Consider the following 24,639-nt stretch of genomic DNA (forward strand, 5'->3'; position numbering starts at 1 on the left):
GAGTAAATGCTTATTTATACTGTTTTAAAGGGTTGCTACTTGATTTAAGGGCATATATGTCATTTTCTGTCACTATATGGACAAGTGAAATGTGTGTGTTTACTACACTGTACAGATTGTAGAACAGGGCTTAGCACAAGGTAAACTACTTTTGCTATACTTTGAGTGTGTCCCTATTTGCTGTGTGGGAACATAGCTTATATTTATTGCTGCCTTAGTCAGTATTTAACAGAGTTAGTGTATTATTTTGGCTTGTGTTTTTCCCCTACTTGATGGATCCTGATATGATTGCACCCCTTCCAATCAAATCCATTTGTACCTAAAAAGACAAAAACTCAACAAAAACATGCCTCAGCCTGTTTGTGAATTTGTGTTGCATTTAGCCAGCCCTGCAGACCACTTACCTTTTTCCCTGTCACCCTCTGGTGCACGCTTGCAGCCCTGTATGTTATGAGGGTCAGACAATCCTTTGGAGCTGTTCCAGTACCTGGCTCAGGGATGAGAACCATATCCATTAGGGTCAGAAGAAGTCTGTGGTAAGAGATCCCTTGCAAGACATAATACTCTCCAGATATTTTGTTCTCTAATGTAGTTCATAGTAAGAAGAAACAGAAACTTCACAACAGGACAGACAGTAATGTTGTTACCATGTATAAGGCTGATGTGGTTTCTTTAGATAAGTGTTTTACAGTCAGCTAATCTCGGAGGCTATGCTCTTTTTAACAACGACCATGAAACTACCTTCTTCAGAGATAAGTCTAATGCTGTAGATTTTGATGGGGGCTGATTCACACAGTATTGAACAGTCTGAGCCCATCCCATATGTTTCTTTGGAAGGTGAACAGGTTCAAAATCCCAAGTGTTTACCTTTCCACAGATACTCTGTAGGTTTAGTGATGTATTTCACACTGGGAAGTAATCCGGAGCTACCCCAGGGATTGGCAGAGTTTGATTTTTTTTAAGATGAAATTCCAAATGTTTTGGCTGTTTCTTTGTTATCAACCATAGAAGATATCTGTAAAACTGCATGTTAAACCCCTTTGACTAGTGAATCAGTTCCTAAAAAGAATTTAAGAAATACAGGGTGTATTCTGATCTTGCAACTCTCTTTGCTCCTTTGTCAGCTAACTCAGCTGCAATTTCTCCAGCTGCCAAGTGTAAAAAAAAGACCCTTGGCTTCTAACCGTACACACCGCCAGATAAAACTAACAAGTGGTTAGAATCTCAGGGAAAAAGCAGGCTCAGTCTGGTAATTTAGTCTTCAGAATTTTAAATTATCAGTGCTTGATGTGGAAATTTATTTTGCAATGTGTTTACAGTTTAGATGACTGCTGTATCTTTGTCTGCTGAATAGAAGAGTTATATTTATGTATTTGTTTATTTGTTTTATGTTTGTTTACCAGGATAGTCCGACTGGGTGGTTAACCCATTTGCAGCGGAGTCCCGGGGGAAAAGTCCCAAGTTACATAAATTATAAAGGAAGCTTGGTTACATACAGTTGCATAGCAAATTACAAAATTTAGACATGAAATAGTACAATTACAGTAAAATATAGAAAAACATAGGTGAAAGCAGCTGTAGTACTCAATAGTTTCCTAAAATGAACATGCAAAGGAAGATTCACACAATATACATAGTGTAAGAGTAATACAAAAGATGCACATTTATCAATAATTTGCTTTGGATATCTGTATATATATTTTATATATAAAAGTATCAATGTATGCAAGCACTTAAGTTTGTGAGGTAGTCAAGGGTGGAATAAAGATAGTAATTTTTATGTGTAGATAGTTTAAAAAAAAGTGTAATTATTGGGCATGTATTTATAAGTTTATGTTAGCATGGATTAAAAGAGAAAAGATAAAAGGAGGAAAGAGAGAAGAGATAGTAGGAGTAGGAATCAGAGGATACTGAAGAAGGAAATGTATTTAGTTATGGGAATAGGTGTGTGAAGATAATGAAAAGTGTTATTATTTAGGGGGGATTAAGACAGGAGCAGAGCCATGTTTTGGATAGGTGGGACCTGAGTAGAATTTTAAATGTTTGGGGATTAGTGCTGGTTATTTTTGATTGGGGTCTTGTTGCATAATTTGGAGATACTGTTAGAGTGGAGAGAGTCACCATGGAAGTTGTTGGACGTAATTATTTGTAGAAGAAGTTTATCTGAAGATCTGAGTTGTCTTTTGTTGGATTGTGTTAGTAGTTTTTGAAGAGCTGGACATTTATCAGGTTGGTGTACAATCCTGTGAGCTGTTGTAAGATGTGTAAATTTAAGCAGATTGGGTAGTACTAGCCAGTTATGTTGTAAGGTATTGCAGTGATGAGCATTATGTGGGGAGTTGTTAGCGAATCAAGCAACTTTATTATAGCATACTTCAAGTTTTGTTACTTCTGTTTTGTTCAGGTTAGTGAAGATGGCAGATGCATATAGTAGGGGAGACAGTAAGTGAGTCCTGGTAATAGATTGCGTGGTAAAATCAGTGAGATATGGTTTGGATCTGTAGAGGGAGCCTAGTTTAACATGAACTTTTTTAATGACAGTTTCCAGATGTTTATCAAATTTTAGGTTATCAATTGTGACGCCAAGGAGTTTGATATGTGAGACTGGTTCAGTCTTGGTTTTATTTGAGGAGAAGATTTAGAAGGGTGTGTTTTGGGTAGTGGATTTATTGAGCAAGAATATCATTAGCTTTGTTTTATTTGGGTTCAGAATTAGTTGTGAGGTGGCTAGCTATGATTCAATAGCATTGAAAGAGAGCTGTGTTTTCTCTTGAAGTTTGGACAGGCAAGGGGCTAAATATATTAGAGATGGGTCATCTGCATATTGTATATTTTTGGTTAGGTGAGTAGCAGAATGGAGCTTGTTATTAAAATATGTTAAAAAGAAGTGGGCCCAAGATTGATCCCTGTGGTACACCTAGTGTTACTGTTAAAGTAGGAGAGAGGTCATTCTGCCATTTTACTGCTTGTTGTCAATCAGATAAGTAGCTATGGAACCATTGTAGGGCAGAGAGACTTAATCTGAGAGACAGAAGTTCATGTAAAGGTTTTTGGTGTGAGACTGTATCAAAAGCTTTGGACATGTTGAATATTTAGGAGACTAGTCAGTTGTTATTTCTAAGATGATTGATGGTGTCTGTAAAGCTTATTAGTGCTGTGGTAGTGCTATGATTTGGTCAAAAACCATGCTAGGTGTCAGGAGGTTATTTGAGAGCAGATGAGTCATGAGTTGTGAGTGGATACGTTTTTCTAAAATTTTGGATGTAGGATGTTTTCCAAATTTTGGGTACATGGAGTTCATTAATGGAACAATTTATTTGAATTGAAATTGGATAGGTTATGGCGTCAGCTGCCAACTTGAGGTAGTCAGCTGGTAGGTTGTCAGCAGCCAGGGTGGTAGGTTTTAGGTTGTTAAGCAGTCTTTTTATTGTGCTGGTTGGTACTGGTTTAAAAGAAAATAGTTGTTTGAATTATGAGGTTCAACAGGGATTTGTAGAGGGGTGGAATTATTTGATTGGGTGAGTTTTTGCATGGAGCTAGTGAAGTAGTTATTAAATTGAGCTGCAGTGCTATCTTCACTGAGGTAGATGAGGTTAGTGTTACAGTTCGACCTGGCTGTAGTAATTGATTAATACCTGCCCAGAATTTTTTAGGATTTTTTTTATATTTCTGTTGAGCTGTTAAATAGTAGATGTTATGTAGTCCTGTCTCACCTACATTCTTACCTGTGGGTTCGGAGACGAATATCGGCTCTGACTCGGCCGATTTTACTAGCTCGAAGTCTCTCATTGGCTGGGCTAAGCAGGTATCCCATGGTGCATTGCTCCATATCCCCAGATCTCGTTTGCCGCTCGTGTAGCTAGGACATGGTCTCGCTTGGCTGTGGCTAAGTACCTTCTTTCTTGATTTAAGAGAAGTTTGATTCAGTCAAAAGCTATTTTCATAGCTACTGTTTAAATCTGTCTAATTTTGTCTGGTGTGTTAGGCTTTGTGATTGTGAGATTTTTGTGTGGTATCCCTCTTACTGTTCCCCGGTCTAGGCCCGTTTCAGTTAGAGGGCCTAGTTCTCCTCTGTTTCCTTCTGTGTTCACCCAAACCGTTTAAATTAGAGGTTTTGACCCTCTCCTTGTGTTCCATTGTTTAAAATTGTGCTAGAGTTTGTGTGCGTTTGATCTCTGTTTTGGTGTTGGTTACCTCAGTGTTGTTCCCACCTTTATAGAGTGAACGCCTGTTCTTGTACTGACTTGGTTTTGCGTTGTGGGCGCAGTAGTTAAAATGTCTAAGGATACGAAGGAGCATAAACCTTCGGGATTTAAAAAGTGCTCAAAATGTGGGTACAAAATGTCCATAACCGATGGACATTCCATTTGTGTCTACTGCTTAGGAGCCATCCATCTGCAGGAATCCTGCAGCTTTTGTCATGTGTTCAGCCCTAGAGTTCTCCAAGAGAGAAAGAATAAGCTAATCTTAAAGGGACTATTAAAACCCTCTTTTGAAGAGGCTATGGATTCGGCTTCCAGTGGCAAGTCTAAATCTGGCAAGTCAAAAAAAGAGATCTCCAGCTCCGTCAGCTTCATCGGAGCCTCTGGAGAAAATGTCTAAAACTGCATTGACCTCCTTGGCTCCACTATCCTCGGGGCCGCAGGAAGGATCAGTATCTATGGAACCGGCATCGGCTCCAATTGTATTGGAACCTCCTAGGAGCCGATCGCCCAGTCTCAAACCTACTTCTCCTGAGAGGAGATTGCATTCTCCATCCTTGTCCTCCAAATCCTCCAGGACCCTTTCGGATGTGGATAGGGTGGTTCAGAGGCTCCTCCAGTCACCGGTTTTAGCAAAATTGTTTTCAGCTCCGACCCAGTCGGCTACAGAGCCCGTCCCGACACCTTCTTTGATCATTCCTCCTCCAAGCGCATCTCTATCTTCGGAGCCGGAGTGTTCCGTGCCACGTGATGTTTCTAGGCCGGTTCCGATGCCCCATTCGGCTCCGTTGGTACCGGCATCGGCTCCGACCCAGTCGGCTCCGTCCTCGGGGTTCGGGACTCTTCGGTTGGGCCCGAGGGGGACATCTCGGGACTTATTTCGGTTCTGAGTCTCCCTGTCGGTGCTTTGGCTCAGGGAACTCCGACTCCTGTCATGGCCTCGGAGACTGGTCACTCCTCGGACTCGGGGGGGGCAGCCTTTGAGGCTATGCAGACCACGCTGGCCAGATCATCGGCTACAGGCGGGTTGGTCACTCTGTCACCCACCACTCCGGTGAGAGCTTCTGTTCACCACCCATCCATGGACAGCAGAGCACCAGAGCCTAGGGATACCCCCACGAGTGGTCCCCAAATTTCTGAGGGTCCCTCAGAGTTGGTGCCTGAGGAGCCCCCCAGAAAGAAAATGTGCAAGAGGAAGCACATAGACTCCCAATATGAGTCCCTCACCTCTGATACCGACCTCGAGGAATCGGAGGGGTCCCACAAGTCATCCTCTGATGATGTTTCCTTCTCCGATATCCTGGAGATACTGAAACATAGAGGTTACTGGCCTTCCAAAGCCCCTTCCAAGGAGGAGTCAGTATTCCTTAAGGCTTTTGGTGCTCAACCCTCCACCTCCTGGGTGTCTCCACCCTTAGATGAACTCCTTGACCTGATTTGTCGAAGAGTGTGGGAGAACCCTGATTCTGTGGAGCCCGTGCCCAGGCGTCCCAGCAAGTTTTTTTCCGCCCCCTCCAGGGCAAAGAGTTTCTGTCTAAAGGAGTTCTTGTAGATGCTATGGTGGTGGCGGCAGCCACCCAGAAGGAAGTAGCAGAGTCTTCTTCATCTGTCCATCCTCCTAACAAGGAGTCTAGGACCATGGACCGGTACGGGAAGCATACCCTCTCATCAGCGACCTTTACGTTACAGTCGCTGAATTACTTGTCTCACTTCACTCAGCTCCAGAGAGAGGTCTTCAAAGAGTTAGGAGATACTCTTGTGGGTAACATTCCTGAGGCGGTGGCTCAGAAGGTTAACGCCCAGGTTTCTACCCTCAACTCCATTGTCAACTCATCCATGCGGCTCATTTCGTATGCAGCCAAGGGAGCGACTAGGGCAGCAAGCTCAGGGGTTGCCCTTAGGAGGCAAGCCTGGCTGCGCCTGTGTCACTTTGCAGAGGCCTTCAAGTCTTCCTTCACTGATGGCCCCCTTTGATGGTTCCTCCTTGTTTGGGACCAAAGTGAAAGACACCCTCACCAGGTGCGAGCAAGAGGAAAAGACCCTGTCTGCTGTAGGGGTCCGTTTTTCCCTTCCTTCTAGGCCTTATCCCAAGGCCCAGCGGGGGGGGTGTGGTTCAAGAAATCACAGAGGTGTTCTCCTGCCGCACAAGGTGAACCCCCCTCCAGAGACAGGGGAGGGGGGCTTTATTCAGGGAGACGTCGCCCCAGAGGCAGAGGGGGCCCCCACAATTCGGGAGACCGTGACTCCTTCCGTGGTTCTCCATACTCTCATTCCTGAGGGTGTGCCCGACTGCGCTTATCCGGAGCCAGTCGGGGGTCGAATTTCCTTATATCCGGAAGCCTGGGAAAGCATTACCCAGGACCGATGGGTATTACAGATCATTTCTGGAGGTTACCTCATTCCATTCTCATCAGTACCCCCGCCAATCAAAAAAAAATGCCGGACGTACCACCCAGTCAAAGGGATCAAGCAGCCTCAGAGGTCTCGCAGCTGCTAGAAAAAGGAGCTATCCAGCGTGTTCCCTCAGACCAAATCGAATTAGGGACTTACTCAAGATTCTTTTGGTGCCGAAAAGAACAGGGGACCTGAGACCCATACTAGATCTCAGCCAACTCAACAATCACGTAATAAAGTCCAAGTTCCGTATGGTCACAATACAATCAATTCTTCCATTGTTGGGAGAGGAGGTATGGATGTGCTCCATTGACCTCAAGGATGCTTACTACCATGTGAAAATGGACAGAGCATCCAGGAGTCACCTACACTTCCGGCTGGGAGCCAGTCACTTCCAGTTTCGAGCCCTGCCCTTTGGTCTCACCAAAGCCCTCAGGGTGTTCACCACGTGTATGGCGGTGGTGACGGCTCACTTGAGATGTCAGGGATTCCAGGTGTTTCCGTATCTGGACGATTGGCTCCTTACCGCTCCCACCAGGCATCAACTAGTTCAAACCAGGGACGCTACCATCAATCTGTGTCACAAGTTGGGCATAACAATAAATTGGGAAAAATCTGCCTTATTGCCCTCACAGCGTGTCACCTTTATAGGAGCAGAATTAGACACCATTTGAATGTGAGCATTTTTACCACAAGAAAGGATCAGAGTATTACAACAACAGATACACATGCTGATGCCCCTGAGACAAGTGAAGGCAAGATGGGTTCTCCAACTCCTAGGGACCATGGCAGCAACAATCATGTTGGTTCCTCTAGCAAGATTACACATGAGAATTCTCCAATGGCTCCTCTTTGTTCAATGGTCCCTCCAAAGACTCCCACTGTCTCATCCCATCTTACGGACAGATGCAAGCAGGACCTCAGTTGGTGGCTGTGCACCAACAATTTGAACGGGGAAAAGCCCTTCGTTCCACCCATCCCGATTGCCACGGTGACCACGGATGCCTCCCAGATTGGGGGGGGGCATTATCTTGGCAGGACAGTCCAAGGCACGTGGCAAGAACACGAGATACATTTGCATATAAACGTCCTAGAGATGAGAGCAGTGCTTCTTGCATTGCAGGCACTTCAGAGGGTTCTTCCTCTAGGGACTATTGCTATACACTCAGACAACATGTCAGTAGTGTGGTATCTCAGCAAGCAAGGGGGAACCCGGTCTTACCCTTTGTGCAGAGAGGCCATGCGAGTGTGGCATTGGGCAGTAGCTTCCCAACGGTTTCTGGTGGCAACGCACATTCCGGGGAAGTCCAACGTGATTGCAGACAGGCTAAGCAGAGCTATCCTGATGCCTTATTGCAGAGCGAATCTTCAGCAGATGGGGTCAGTCTTGCTGCGACCTTTTTGCCAGCCCTCTCAATGCGAAATGCAGCAACTACTTCACGCTGATCCCCCCACAGGGGGAGTCACCCAGGGATGCTGTGGTTCACGATTGGCCCTCCAGTCTGCTTTATGCTTTCCCTCCGTTTCCCCTGTTGTCAAAGGTGATTCATAAAGCGCAATCCTTGGGAAGCAGAATCATTTTGATTGCTCCACACTGGCCTCGTCAGGTTTGGTTTCCTTTTCTTCAGCAGTTCACTGTGAACACTCCTTGGACTCTGGACCCTCAACCAGATTTACTGACACACATGTCGGGACAGATCCACCCCTCCCTGATGACTCTCCGGTTGACAGCCTGGCTACTCAACTTCCATCATTAGTCAGACTTCATAATTTTTCACCGGAAGTGGTCCATTTTTTATCGTCCGCTCATGAACCATCCGCTAGAAAGATTTATTGTAGTAAATGGAAAAGGTTCCCTATCTGGGCACATACCAGAGGCATTGATCCTTACACAGCTCCAATAGATTCAGTTCTGGAGTTCTTGTCTATGCTTTTCCAGCAGGGGTGCACATCAACCACCATCAAAGTTCAACTGGCGGCGATATCTAATTTCCACGTAGTGAATGAACCTAGTCTCATGGCACATAGACTATGCAAAGCATTCCTCAAAGGAACTCTGTTGCTTCGTCCCCCAGTGTCCGAACCTATCTTGCCCTGGGATCTCAGTTTTGTTCTACAAGCCGTGATGTACCACCCTTTGAGCCTGCAGCTACCTGCGATTTGAAATTTATGACACGGAAAACAGTCTTCTTAACAGCAGTAACTTCAGCGAGGCGGGTTTCGGAAATTCAAGCCCTCTCTATCAAACCTCCATATTTAATCTTCCATAAAGATAGGGTCTCTCTTAGACCAAACCCCTCGTTCCTTCCTAAAGTGGCTTCCGTGTCTAACATAAATCAGTCCATTGAGCTGCCTGTTTTCTTCCCCCACTTTTCTAACAAGGCAGAATTTGGATTTCACCAATTGGATGTACATAGACAGTTAACGTTTCTATCTACACCGGATAAAAGATATCCGGAAGTCAGACCAACTTTTTGTCTCCTTTTCGGAAAACCGAATGGGTTCCCCGGTATCCAAGGTCACACTGTCTAGATGGATAGCCAGTTGTATCTCTTTCATCTATCAAGCAGGAGGTAAACAATCTGCCATTTACGGTCAAGGCACATTCTACTCGGGCTGTTTCTACATCCACAGCCTACCAAGCCAGATTGTCAATGGATGATATATGTGCTGCAGCTACTTGGGCTTCTCCTCACACTTTTGTTTCTCATTACAAATTGGACGTGGTCTCCAGGGGCAGGTCTTCCTTTGGCTCCACAGTTCTCAGGAGTATTTTCCTATGAGCCACCCAGGATGTAGGTGCTAGGGACGCTGTCCCACGGGTAAGAATGTAGGCGAGATAGGACTACATAACATCAAGAAGTTATGTACTCACCATAACGTTCGATGTATGTAGTCCATCTCGCCTCACATTCTTACTTACCCTCCCACCTTCCCCCTTCCTGGAGGATTTGGAGGTTAGGTTGTCATCTACAGAGTTCCCTTGCTTAGCTTATTCTTTATATGGATGTGATGTGTGCATGGAGTACAAATGAGTTTCGCAGCAAACTAGATCTGGGGATATGAATAAGTGCACCATGGGATACCTGCTTAGCCCAACCAATGAGAGACTTCGAGCTAGTAAAATCGGCCGAGTCGGAGCCGCCATGGGTAAGAATGTGAGGCGAGATGGGCTACATACATCGAACGTTATGGTGAGTACATAACTTCTTGTTTTTTGTCACACTTTACCTGTCTTTTTGATTTGTTACTGAGTTCATGGTAGTTGTTTAGTGAGGATGGATTTATATTGGAGTGGTGTAATGCCCAGGCTCTGTCTCTGTATTTCAGCAGGAGTCTGGTATCTTTAGTTAGCCAAGGGCGTAGTTTACTTTTGTTCTAATTGTTCTTAGAGGCGCATGAGTATTAAGTATGCTACTATTGAACTAAGTTACTGCAATGTCTAATGGTAGGGATGATAGAGGAGACCAATTACAATGTTTTAAGGTTAACATAAAGTTTTGAGAACAGAAGTTCTTTTTGTGACGTACTTGTCTAAATATTGAGCTTTTGGGTGAATGTGTTGTTTGCCAAAGAAGGTAAGTGGGTAGATGGTCACTTAGCTGTCTGGGAGGCATCCTGTTTGTCTAGCAAGAGAAGGTTTGTTGATAAAGGTCCAATCTAAGATGGATTGACTATTTGTCTTCTCTATTTGAGTTGAGTAGTTTATTAATTGGGAGAAACTGTGTAAGTTTATGAAGATGATAGGATTTTTGGATGTACAGATAGACCAGTCTAGCTTGAGGTCGCCCATGATAATGGTTTCTTGGGAGAAAGTCGTTGATGTCCAGTATAGAAAGTCTACTATTAAGGTGGGTTCATTGTTGGGGGGGATGTAAATTGCTATTAGGATGATAAATTTTTTAGAGTTTAGGTCTAGTCTGGAGAATAGCATCCATGTGTTATTGAATTTTGGTGGATGCGGGTCTAGGTAGTCAAGCTTCAGTTTAGCATCTCTGATCTAAGAATTTTACAGCCTTGGGGAAGAATTTCCTTATTGTTTGTAGTAGGTTTTAGCTTCTGCTACTAATTTTAATACTGTTTTTCACTGGGATAGTTGTGTGTCTTAATGGTAAGTCGTGGGCCAATCAAGGACCTAGTTGCCACATGAATCAGTGGCCACATTAAAAAAACAATCGGCAGAGCTATGGGAAAACTAGGGCACAGAGCAGATGGGTGATTAGTTGAATCAGTATTAGGGAAAGTTCCAATGAGTTTAACATAGGGGCAGAGAATAGCTGGCTGCTTAACTCATTGTTGGATCCTTCAGTTCCGAGAATTCATCTGGGATCTGGATGTGGGAGCCGACGCTCTCGAGTTGACTCTGAGAGGGATAGTCACCCCAGTTTTTCTTTGGAACTGACCCTCCCTCTTGGTGCTTCAGCTCGACTGAGCTCAGTTCCCATGCCTGATTTGGAACCTGTCCCTCCTGCTCGGAGCCAACCTACCATCTCCTTGGAGCAGAGATCGTCTTTGGAGCAGAGTGGCAAGGCCTTCGAAGCAATAGAGAAAGCTTAATCCAGTGCCAAAGCCCTGCCTTTGGACCCGATGTCCCACCAGCAGCCGGCAGCAACCTCTTCTCCCCCACCATCCCCTTAGTGTAGGGAACCAGAGACTCAAGCAGCCTCCATTGGAGGTGTCCCCTCTTCCAAGACCTCCCCAGATTATCCCACTGGAGAGCTCCCTCGGAAGAGACTTTGTAAGAGGAAGCACATTGACTCACCTGAGTCTGTCATGTCATTGACTGATTTGGATGAATCAGAAGGGTCCCTTAGATCCCCCTCTGAGGATGTCTCCTTTGCTGATATCCTTGAAATCCTTAGACAGAGGGGTGATTGGAAGACCTCTAACCCTACTGAGAATGAATCAGTGTACCTTGAGGCCTTTGGTTCCAGACCTTCCACCTCCTGGGTGACACCACCTTATGACCAGCTCTTGGGAGTCATATCCCAGAAAGCCTCGACCTCCCCGAACACAGTGGGAGCCTGTCCCGAGGAGGCCAAACAAATTTATGACTGCTCCGGAAGATAAGTTCTTTCTTTCTAAAGGAGTTCCTGTGGATGCTATGGTGGTAGCAGCAGCTACAAAAAAGGAGTTGTCCGAGACATCTTCTAATATCCATCCTCCTAATAAAGAGTCCAGGACGATGGTTAGGTATGGAAAGCGTACCTTCTCTTCAGTGGCATTTACCTTACAATCGCTGAATTATCTTTCCCATTTTACTAGACTTCAAAGGGGTCCTGAAGGAGATGGGAGACACTCTTCAGGGTTCAGTAGCTTCGGGATCCATGGACAAGGTATTTGCATAGCTCTCCACTCTTACATCTATAGCTAACTCCTCCATGAGGCTGATTTTCTATGCAGCGGACAAAGCGAGGAGGGCAGCCGCAGCAGGAATTTCTCTTAGGAGACATTCTTGGATGCGTCTATGTAACTTCACGGAATCCTTTAAGTCTTCCTTTACCAGCATCCCCTTTGATGGTTCAACTCTTTTTGGACCGCAGGTAAGAGACTTTGACCAGGTGCGAGCAGGAAGGGAAAACCTTATCTGCTGTCAGAGTCCGTTTTTCTCTTCCTTCTAGACCCTATCCCAAGGGTCATGCAGGAGGGAAAATCTGGTTCCGTATATCCCAAAAAGGTTTCCCTCAGGCACAAGGTCACCCCTCCCCTAGAGGCAGAGGGGGAGGATATAATGGACGACGATGCCCTCGCGGCAGAGGAGGTCTGCTACATCAGGGAGATAGATACTTTCTCTGATCATCCCTTCCAATGCCCCTGAGGGGTTGCCTGACTGTCCATCTCTGGAGACAGTCGAGGGTCATCTTTCACTGTACCCAAGCACCTGACTACAAATTTCCCAAGATTGTTGGGTACAAACCATAATATCCAGAGGTTACCTTAGTCCCTTGTTTCCGATCCCGTGGTAAACCAGTCTCTACCAGACGTGCCACGCATTCAATTAGACTGTGTAACATCAGAGGTCATCTCGTTGCTTCAAAAAAGAGTCATCCAAGAAGTCCCCACAGAGCAAATAGGATCCAGAACTTATGATTCTTTTTAGTTCCAAAAAAGACAGGGGACTGGAGATCAATTCTAGATCTCAGCAAACTCAAGTCTGTAAAGAAATCAAAGTTCCGAATGATCACTCTGCAGTTGACATTTCCCTTTATCGGGAAAGACAATTGAATGTGCTCAATAGATCTTCAGGACACGTACTACCACATCAAAATGGACAGGCACTCCAGAAGACACCTACGCTTTTGGCTGGGAGCCAGTCATTTTCAATTTCGGACACTGCCCTTTGGACTCACCACAGCCCCCGGAGTGTTCACCAAATGCATTGCAGTGGTAATGGCTCACCTGAGACATCAAGGATTCCAGGTGTTTCTGTACCTAGATGACTGGCTTTTCACTGCTACCACCAAGCACCAACTAATCAGAACCAGGGACGAGACTCTATCCTTGTGTGCCAGATTAGGCATTACAATAAACCTAAAAAAATCAGCCTTATCTCCATTGCAGCGCATTGTATTCTTAGGCTCAGAAATAGACTCAACCACCATGGCAGCAAAACTGACACCAGAAAGGATAGAATCGTTACACAACCAAGTCAGATTCTTCAGGTCCTGGGGACTATGGCTTCCACCATTCTCTTAGTTCCCCTAGCCCATCTGCACATGAGAGTACTTCAGTGGCTACTATTTGCCCAGTGGTCAATGCAGGATCCCCCCCGTCTCACCAAATACTCATCACAAACTCCTGCAAGAAGGATCTAACATGGTGGTTACATATGGATCAACTTCATCTAGGTCACCCACTTGCTCTCCCTCAAGAAAATGCAGTCTTGACCATGGACGCCTCCCAGATAAGGTGGTAGGGGGGATTATCTGGGAATGACGGTCCAAGGTACTTGGCAGGATCACGAGAACCACTTGCACATAAATGTTCTGGAGATGAGAGCGGTGCTATACGCGTTGCAAGCACTTCACAGTTCTCTTTCCAATGGGACAATTGCGATTCAATCAGACATGTCTGTAGTGTGGTACATAAACAAGCAAGGGGAACCAAATCTTACCCACTTTGTCGAGAGGCTTTATGAGTATGGAAATGGGCAATGGACATTCAGTGCTTTCTGGTAACAATGCACATCTCGGGGAAGTCCAGTGTGATGGCAGACAAACTCAGTCGAGCAATTCTGATGCCTCACGAGTGGTTCTTGAATTCAGAAGCTGCGGAAGAGATTTTTCGCAAATGGGGCCAGCCTTGCTGCGACCCATTCACCACGTACATGAACAGCAAATGCAGCAGCTACTTTGCCCTAATTCCCCATCCGGGGATGTCACCCAGGGATGCTCTGGTCCACAATTGGCCTCCGGGACTCCTTTATGCTTTTCCACCCTTTCCTCTTATTACAAAAGTAATTCAGAAAGCAAAACTGTTGAAGAGTCCCCCCTGATCCTCATTGCTCCTTACTGGCCTCATCAAGTCTGGTTCCCCTTCCTGTGGCCCTATCTCTTGGTGGAACCATGGATTCTGGGACCATCTCCAGACCTCCTGATTCATTAGTCAGGGCAGTTCCATCCTACAATCCAAACCCTAAAATTGACAGCATGTCTGCTCCAGTTCCACAAATAGCCAGGTGTGTTTCCCTTTCCCCTAAAATCAAACACATTCTGATTTTTTCACACAAACCTTCCACCAGGAAATTATATTCCAGTAAATGGAACAGGTTCTCCATTTGGGCAACAAACCAAGGCATAGATCCCTACTCAACTCCTATAGAGTCTTTCCTGTCCTTCCTGCATCCATTTTTCATGAAGGAGCTGCAGCTGCTACTATTATAGTTCAGTGAGCTGCCATCTCTAATTATTATTTTGGCTACATGGGAAATCCAGTCATGTCCCACTCTTTTGCAAAACCTTTTTGAAAGGAGTCCTCCTTCTCAGACCTCCAGTCAGGCAACCACCGGAGCCCTGGGACCTCAGCCTAGTTCTTACATCTTTAATTTCTCCATCCTTTGAACCCTCTTCTTCATCAGATCTGAAATTCTTGTCTTGGAAGTCATTGTTCTTAGTGGCTATAACATCTGCTAGGAGAGTTTCAGAATTGCAAGCCCTCACCATTCAACCTCCTTACATTGTTTTCCACAAGGGTAGAGTCTCACTTAGCACTAATCCTTCCTTTCTTCTTAAGGTATGTTCAGAGCATAATCTCAACACAACTATCGAACTACCATTTTTCTTCCCAAATCATACTAATAAATCAAAATACAGACTACACCAATTGGATGTCCACAGAATTCCCAGGTTTTACCTACACAGAACTAAAGAATTTCGAAAATCAGACCAATTATTTGTTTCCTTTTCAGACAAAAATAAAGGCTTACCTGTTTCTATGGTCACTTTGTCTAAATGGCTTTCAGACTGCATTTCATTTGCTTACAAAGCTGCTGGCAAACAATTACCAGCCAAAGTAAAAGGCCATCCAACCAGAGCAATATCAGCTTCATATGCCTTAGATCAAAACTCCCAATTGATACCATTTGTGCAGCAGCTAGTTGGGCTAGACCTCATACCTTTGTCACTCATTACAAATTGGATTTGGCCTCCCGGGACAGGTTATCCTTTGGGTCCACTGTGCTGAAGAGTCTCTTCGCTTGAGCCACCTGGGATAAAGGTGCTAGGGACGATGTCCCATCCAGCAAGAATTACGGCGAGATAGGACTACATAACATAAAGAAGTTATGTACTTACCATAACGTTCCATGTTTGTAGTCCATCTTGCCTACATTCTTGTGTCCCACCCCCTTCTCCCTTCCTGTTTCCTGAAGGTTGTAGTTGTCCATCCACCTGGCAGGGAGTATTCTGTGTGTGCATAGTTATTGATAGTTTACTGACTATTATGTACCTATTTACTTTCTTGCAAACAAGATCTGGGGAATTGCTGTGAGGTAACATGGGATAGGGGTTAGCCTCGAGCCAGTAAAATCTCTCAAGCTTTAGTATCGACCGAGTTGGAGCTGAGAATCAGTTCAGAACCCATCCCTGCAAGAATGTAGGTGAGATGGACTACAAACATGGAATGTTATGGTAAGTACATAACTTCTTTTTTTTTTCTTCACGACTGTCCACCCTACAGTCCATTTCCAATGTGCCCATGAGGTTAATCTTTTAGGCAGCTGAAGGTTCCTCATGGGCTGCGGGTTCAAGCTTACCATCAGGAGACATGCCTGGATGCGTTTGTGCAATTTTGCAGATCTTCCTTGTTCGGGACCAGTGTTAAGGACACACACTCCCAAAGTGAACAGGTTGGAAAGATCTTATCTGCTGTGGGAATCCGTTTTTCAACCCCACAAAGACCCTTCAACTGAAATCATTGCAGTGGGAAAAAGATGTGGTTCCAAAAATCCCAAGGTTCTTTCCAGGATTCATGAGGGGAAATTTCCCCCATTGGCAGGGGGAAATAAAGGAAGACACTGCCCACAAAGCAGAGAGGGTCTGCAAAACCAAGGGCTCTTTCAGCGCTCTTGATGGGTTCCTAACTGCTCTGCTCTGGAGGCTTCGAGGGGCACGTGTCTTTGCACCTAAATGCCTGGGCAGCCATCACAAATAAATCTTGGGTGCAGAGGATCATATCCATAGGTTATTTCATTTCCTTTTCGTAAACACTACCAACCTAACAAAAATGTCTCCCCGATGTACCATCCAATCAAAGGGAGTTAGCCCTAGAAATTCAAAAGCTGCTGAACAAGAGAGTCATCCAAGAGGTCCCACCAGACCAAACAGGATTTGGAATTTACTCAAGGTTCTTGTTAGTGCCAAAGAAAATAGGGGACTTGAGACCAGTTCTAGATCTCAGCTTGTAAAGAGCTCCAAGTTCTGGAAGGTCACAGTACAGTCCATTCTCCCTCTTCTGTGGAAGGACGATTGGATGTGAGCCATAGACCTCCAGGATGTGTACTATCACATCAACATGAACATATGCTCTCAGAGCTTCTTGGGCTTTTAGCTGGGGACCAGTCATTATCAGTTCAGAGCCCTGCCCTTTGGTCTCACCATAGCCCCCCATGGTGTTCACCAAATGTATGGCAGTGGTAGCAGCTCATCTGAGACTGTGCGGATTCAGTGTTTCCTTATTTGGATGACTGTCTCCTTACTGCTTCAACCAGGCATCTGTTAGGGGGAACCAGGAATTAATTACTCCATCCGTGTCAGTACCTGGAAAATCACAGTCAGTCTTCCCAAGTCTCATCTTCAACCAGTTCAAGTCTTGGACTTCATAGGAGCTTGCCTGAACACTATCAGTCACTTGGCCTTTCTACCACAAAACAAGATTTACACTTTGAGAATTCATGTTAGTCAGATCTTATCACACCCTTCCCCCCTGACCAAACTAGTACTCCAGGCCGTATATTCGATGGCTGCATTGATTTCTCTACTACCACTGCTTGTTTTCACATGCAACTTCTCCAGTGGGCCTTGGCAGTACAATGGTCAATTCTTCAACACCCACCGAATCATCCAGTAATACTTTACTGGGTTTTCAGTAGTTCCCTGCTTGGGACTATATTATATATTCGAAGTTTCAAAACTTCAAACCTCATATATTTGACAACATATGAGCGAAGTTTGAAACTTCGAAAATATAATAAAAAATTAAAATAAAACAAAAAACCTACTTGAATGCTCTGAGCAGGGGGGGCATTACCCTACTTAAATATACTAACTCAGAGATCGCACTTCAGTGCAGAAAAGGGAAATTTTCCCATTCTGCTCCATACGGACCCGTTGCTTTTAACCTTCGAACTTTTCAAAGTTCGATCATATTGTGTCGATCATATGACATTCGAACTTTGAAAAGTTTGAATAATTAATAGGGACTGCTCTGCTTTAGTGGGTCCAGTCCAGTGATGTTCGTCAAAGATGTCCCTTTATCCTTCCTCCTTCAAAAGCCATGCTAATTACGGATGCTTCCTAATTGTGGTGGTGGAGCATTACTTGGGGCGGACTGTTCATGGCATGTGGTCCCCAGAAGAGACCTATCTGCATATAAACACCTTAGAGATGAGAGTGGTCCTATTAGCACTGCTGACCTTTCAGAAGTCACTCTCTCTAGGGACAGTTGCAATCCAAACAGACAATATGTCAGTGGTATGGTACATCAACAAATGGGGTGTGTCTTCTTTATCGAGCAGAAATGAGAGTCTTGCAATGGGCGATCTCTTCTAACCACTTTCTTGTAGCAACGCACATGCTGTGGAAATCCAGTATTCTAGCAGACAAGCTCAGCAGAACTATTCTGATGCCTCACGAGTGGTCTCTAAACCAGAAAATGTCAGAAAGGACATTCCGCAGATGGGAGTCAACCTTGCTGTTATCTCTTGCCTTGCCTCTGAACAAGTGTAGCAGGTTCTTTGCCTTAAAACCCCTTCGGGGGAAGTTGCTGAGTGATGCTGCAGTCCACCTTTGGCCTTCTGGTCTCCTGCATGCTTTTACCCTCCCCTGCCTCTAATTCACAAATTTCTTCAGAAAGTACTACAGTTGAAGAGCTAGGTTATCCTCATTGCCCCTTTCTGGCCTTGGCAAATTTGATTTCTCTTACTGTGGTCTCATTTTCTGTGTCTTCCTTGGACACTGGACAACAGTCCAGATATAGTATCTCCTCTCTCAGGGATGACTCACATTCTAGGCCTCAAGCTGACCGCATGGTTTCTCCAATTCCGATGATGGCTAGATGGTCCAGGCTTTCTTCCCCAGTTTGCTAGATATTAATATCATCTCAGAAATCTAAAACCAGGAAACTATACATGAGTAAATGGAAAAAATTCTCCATCTGGGCACAGCAGAGACAATTATATCCTTTTACTGCTCCTATCCCTGCTATTTTGGATTTCCTGGCTTCTATGTTTCAAGGTGGTGCTAGTTTTTCCACTTTCAAAGTTCGGCTAGCAGCCATTTCTAATTTTCACATCCGAGATTATACTACTCCTCTAACTTCAACCAGATTATGTAAAGCATTTGTTAAGAAACTTTTCTGCTTAGACCTCAGATTAAAGGCCCTACTTCACCTTGGGATCTCACACTTGTATTACAAAGCTGGGTTCAACCTCCCTTTGAGCCTTCAGCTACATCCGACCTCAGATTTCTTTCTTAGAAAACAATCTCCCTAGTGGCTATCACTTCTGCCAGATGAGTTTCTGGACTCCAAGCACTACCTTCAAAACCACCCTATTTGATTTTCCATAAAGACAAAGTTACTTTATATACTAATCCATGTTTCCTACCATATATTGCTTCTGAAATTAACAATGATCAAGTAATAAATTTGCCAGTTTTCTTTCTTAAATACTACAATAAAGGAAAATTTATGCTTCACCTGTTAGACATACATAGGCAACTTCATTTTTATATCCACAGAATTTTCGGAAAGCTGACCGACTGTGTTTCCTTTGCCTGTAACAAATTTGGAAAACCTGTTTCTGAAGTCAGGGATCTCTGATTGTATTTCTTACGTTTATTCCTTGAAAGGGTCTACCTTTGGCATAGCGCCCAAAAGCTCACTCCACTAGGTCTGTGGCCACATCTGCTGTTTTCTGGGCCAGAGCTTCCCTTGATGATATTTGTGCTGCAGCCGCTTGGTCCAGTGCTCATACCTTTATCGCTCATTGCAAGTTGGATGTCCTCTCCAGAAACAGGGCTGCCTTTGGTTCTGTGGTACTCAAGAATATCCTTCCTTGAGAGCCACCCAAGGGGTATCATAGCTGGGGACTCTGCCCTATCCATTGAGGAATGAATGAAAATGACATCATAAGATACAAAAGTTATGTGCTCACCATAACTATGAATCTATATTGTTCATTTTTATTCTTCCTCAACTTCCCCCCTCCATCCCCCTGTCCATCTTTTTGGGAGTGACCTGATAAAGGTTCTGTTTGAAACCACTGTTCCAGTTTGAGCCCCTATGCTGTTCTTTCTCTTGCTGTATACCTTATTACTTTGGTAGATTATAGTGACAGCAAAGTCAATGTAAAGGTAAAGTAGTAGCAAGGGGCATTGTGGTTAAGGGAGGAGCTCAAGAGTCTAATCCAGAATCTGGAAGAAAATCGGCTTAGTCAGATCCGAGGTCAGATCTGATACCCATCCGTTGAGGAAGAATGAAAATGGGCAACACAGATTCCTGGTTATGGTGAGTACATAGCTTTTATTTTTACAAGATGAAGAGACTGTGATTGAGCAACAACTACTGATGGCATTGGTGATAATGAGTTAAATATTAACAATTTAGAAAGAAAATGAAACCTTTTGGTTTAATGACATGTAGGTCACAGAGATGGGCCAAGTTGTATTAACAAAAGCTGCTTTTCTGTCTTCCATCAGAATGTTACTAGAAGCAGACACAGGTCATCAAACATTTCTAGATGAGGTCTATTTAAATGAAGTTCGGAATGACTGTGGACAGTGGGTTCCTGCTTCAGTCCCTTATACAGATGTGGTAGGTATCCATTAATACTGGCTGTTGTTTCCAATATCTTGAATATCTAGAATAGAAGAGGGGTGCTGTGTTCAAAAGGAGTAATCAACGTCATTACATTTGTATAACATCTATTCTCCAACTAGAGTGGGTTGCCATATGTGCTTAAGAATTACAGTTAAAGATCTTAATTTCTCATTTCCTTCTAACCACAGCTAATGTAATCTGTTCAGTACAGATCTGACCATAAAGTAGTTGATCAAAGGTGCGTCACCTTAAATTTCATAAGACATTTAAATATTCTGCACTGCAGTGTCTGCTACAAAATGATTCTCCATAAGAATTACATCTATTTCAAAACTGTAGCAAATCATTATGTCACTGTTGCAGTAGCCTGAGCTATATGATACATCCTACTGAAACAACGTACTAAAAAGTTTAATTGTAAAAGCAAAGCTTTCAGGTTAACAACCCTTCTTCAGTGCAAGATAAAACACATTTTTCACTTCCACATTTAAATACAAGTACAAATCAATTATTCAGTAAAGCACAGCCAATAGATGAAGCGACTCAATTAAAATACATAATATCAAATGATGCATCTTATACAACATCCTATTAACTCAAAAAAAAAACAGAAAATATATCATTTAACTCATAAAAATGAGACTATAACTATACATTAAAATTGTTTCAAATGTAACATTCAGTCTTCTAAAACAGGTTTAAGTGTAACCATTTTATTAATACCAGGAAAAGCATTGGCTTATAGGGAGATTATCCACTCGTATTCTTTTAGTTCAAGTTTATTATTTAGATCACCCCTCTAATATTCTTATACACCACTGTTAAAACTCTATAAGTAAAATTATGACTTGAATCATTCTCACTAATGTGTTTAGTTAATGAATTTGTCAAATTATTTCTTCTTATGTCTGATCTATGTTTTATTATTCTGTCTTTTAAACATCTAGTAGATTTACGTACATAAAAACTAGGACATTTTTGGCAGGTAGCCAGATAAACTATATTGCAAGTATTGCACGTGGCAAAATGTTTCAGAAAAAAAGTTTTCCCTGTGATAGGATGTATAAAACTTTCTTCATTGTTAATAAATCTACAGCAGCTGCAATTAAAACAGGGAACGGTTCCTTTTTTAGATGTCATTACTGATTGACCAACAACTGCACATCTCATGACGTTAGAATATAGCATTTGTTTTAAGTTATGACAATTGCGATAAGAAAAACTAGGCTTTTCCAAAATAATATATGATAATTCTGGAGCACTTCTTAAAATACACCAATTCCTAAAAATTATATTTTTAACACCATCACTACATCTACTTTATGTATTGGGGTAACGTAATATATTGCCATTCATTCTTGGTCCATCAGTCCGATTAATAAAATGTTGATTACTGAAATATGGTAAGTATTCTGTATCCCTCATATTTATAACCACTTCTTTTATATCAAAAAGTAATTTTCTGTCATAACCTCTCTGTATAAACTCATTAGGAACAGTATCTAATTGTTGAATACGTTTCATATTTTGTATTCAGCTTACAGATGCATATATATTGACCTTTAATTCACCTTTAAATATATGAAGAGAATGCATGTTGATATAATGAAGATATTTGTTTTATGTACTGTCTTCTTATATACAGATGTCTGTATGACATCACCATTTCTACTCAAATCTACATCCAAGAAATGTATGGTATCTAACGAACTGGTCATTGAAAATTGTAAAAAAACAGTACTATTATTAAAAAATTCAACATATGCTTTTAAATCATTAGCACCCCCTTCCCAAGTAAAAAAGACATCATCCAAAAATATTTTAAAGGGAGTTATATTAGACCTATAATGCTCTGGTGCATTATATACATATTCTGTCTCCCATTTATTTAATACCAGATTTGCATAAGTATTTGCAATGGGAGTGCCCATTGCCACTCCCGATGTCTGATGATGATACTTATTGTTAAAAATAAAAACATTATTGGTCAAAACTTCAAGTAACTCACAAACAGTCTCTATCACTCTGCCTGGTAGTAGGGCATATTGACACAATAATTCACAAATCAAATTGATTCCATATTCTTTAGGAATAACTGGAAATAATGATTTTATGTCTAATACAATGAACATAAAAGGTTTGTTCTCTCGAGTGTCAAAAAAACAATATAATTGTTTCAAGAAATCACCGGTGTCTTTAATATAACATTTGACATACTTGAGATAATGAGCTAAAAGTTCTTGTAAATATAATGAAATAGGCTCAGTTGACCAACCTATACCTGATATTATTGGTCTCATTGGTGGTTGGGTAATAGATTTGTGGATTTTGGGAAGGCCATATAATACCAATATTACAGGACATGGTACTGTAAAAACATTTAAATGTATCGCAATTTATATCATTCATAGCTTGTAAATCAAAGATGGATAAGTTAATGTTGCTGATAATTTTCTTGACCTCTGTATAAAATATTTCCTTAAAAGCAGAGCTGTCAGAAAGAATTAAATACATAGCTTCCAAATATTCAACTTTATCCGTAATTACAATTGTGCTGCCTTTATCGACTTCCTTAATGATAATGTCATTATTACTATGAAACATCTGAAGGGCCTCTTTCTCATGTAATGTTAAATTATAATATTTTTTAAAATTGCGTTTTTCATTATAATATTCACATAGTTGTACTTCACAAGCGTTATAAAATGCGGATACAGTAGGATGACTAAAGGGAATGAAGGTACTAGAACACTTTAAAGAGCTATTCTCAGACTTATCAAAATTCTTAAACAAAAGTTTGAGATTAATATTACAACAAAACGTCTTTAAATCAGTTAAAGCATTACTTTATAGTCAATACTTGCAGGTATAAATTTCAACCCCTTAGTAAACAGTGAAATAATAGCTTCTTTCAGCACTAAACGAGACATTTTCACAACTGAGTTAGTCTCTGTAACAGAATTGAAACATTGTTTAACATAACTATTTTCACTTGAAAGATTTAATACTAATGTCTCTGTTGTGGTCACTTGTTGGTAGACCTCTGATGACTCAGAGATCTCTCTCTTTTCCGTTGCAAAGAGCGACCCCTCAATTGTAAGTGCTTGTTTGCTAAAGTTTGTATTTCCTCTGGTAGCTTCAGTTGAAAAGAATTTTGCCGTTGAAGATCCATTGTATTAGGATTACTAGTGGATGCTGTTGCTGGAACAGGAATTCCTTGCCCATTTGCTTGCGTCATCGACGACGCCATTGTCTCCAAATCAGTTTGCATAATACTAGCATTATCCTCATTGGTTATAGTGCTTGTATTTAAATGTGGATGTGAAAAATGTTGCTTTATCTTGCACTGAAGAAGGGTTGTTAACCTGAAAGCTTTGCTTTTACTATTAAACTCTTTAGTACGTTGTTTCAGTCATTTTTTTGCATATTGAATTTTTACGGATTGCTGCTTTACTAATTTCCTTGTTGGTTGCCATCTATATGGTACATCCTGCCAAGGATCATACCAGACTGCCAGGTTCCAAAGGTTTGGGGCACATTTCACGTGCCCTAGCCACTGTACAGCTGGAGAAGTGTGGTATAAAATCACTGACTGAGTTGCCAAAACTTTCTTAATGTTGAAGTGCAGTCTTCCCTACAGGTGTCCAGTGATTAACTGTTGGCTAGTGCTTCACTGAAGCTGAGCAGATAAGTATGCCATTGGGGAATACCTTCCACTTCATTTTTTGTGAAGAAGAATTGTTTTCCATCAGAACTATTTGCTAAAGGTAAAAACTGGTATTTTTAATGGTTGTCACTAAAACTTTTACCTCAGCTGTAACTTTTTTTGGTCATGATTTCCTGTGGGAAATGTCTTTCAAATAATTGATTTTTGTAAAAACAAGAGTTACTTTTTGGTTAAAACTTGTGGTTTTGGAGGTTATCATTAAAAATGTTTACTTTAAAACTTATTTTACTTGTCAGGTCATTTCACAGACTATTCTAGATTCCATTATACACTTGTCAGACATCTTTAGCAGTTGACAGATACCAGAGTCCCTGTGGGGAGTCCCTTATTTATTTTTTTTATTTTATCTGTCAAAAAGTGTTGTTAGGAATGGGGCTTGTGTGTGTGTGTGTTTATGTGAAGGTTGTCAACAAAATAAGACCAGCTATTCAAGAATTTGCTAGCCACTTGTCAGATGGTTCTGGGTCCCCGTGGGGATTTCCCCATAATTTATCATTTCTTTTAATGAAGAAAACTGTTACTTTTCTGTAAGAAAGTGTTTTTAGGGACTTGGGCTTGTGTGTTTGGTGGTCGTCACTAAATATTTTCCCTCAGAACTTAACATTTCTATCAGGGGATAAGAATAACTCTTTAAAGCTTAGCTAACCTCTTGTCAGACACCTTTATTGACAAGGACATGGACCTGGGTCCCAGTAAGTCGATCATTCCCTCATTGAGATGCAAGAAGAGAGAGGTTATCTGGTGGACTTTGGTCATGCCTCCAGCTTCCCTTCACCTCAT

The 24,639-nt window shown here is 42.4% G+C and overlaps 1 long non-coding RNA gene across 1 annotated transcript in view; it reads left to right on the forward strand.

Moving 5' to 3' along the window:
- LOC122810952 overlaps nucleotides 1-20,118 on the forward strand; it is a 51,399-nt gene extending 31,281 nt beyond the window's left edge. The window contains exon 3 of the long non-coding RNA XR_006366163.1: nucleotides 20,012-20,118. This is a non-coding gene — a long non-coding RNA (uncharacterized LOC122810952). The remainder of the gene's footprint in view (nucleotides 1-20,011) is intronic.
- Nucleotides 20,119-24,639: the final 4,521 nt, after the last annotated feature.

Source organism: Protopterus annectens, chromosome 9.part0 (genome assembly GCF_019279795.1).
Source record: "Protopterus annectens isolate FY-2018-M chromosome 9.part0, PAN1.0, whole genome shotgun sequence".
Taxonomy (NCBI): domain Eukaryota; kingdom Metazoa; phylum Chordata; order Ceratodontiformes; family Protopteridae; genus Protopterus; species Protopterus annectens.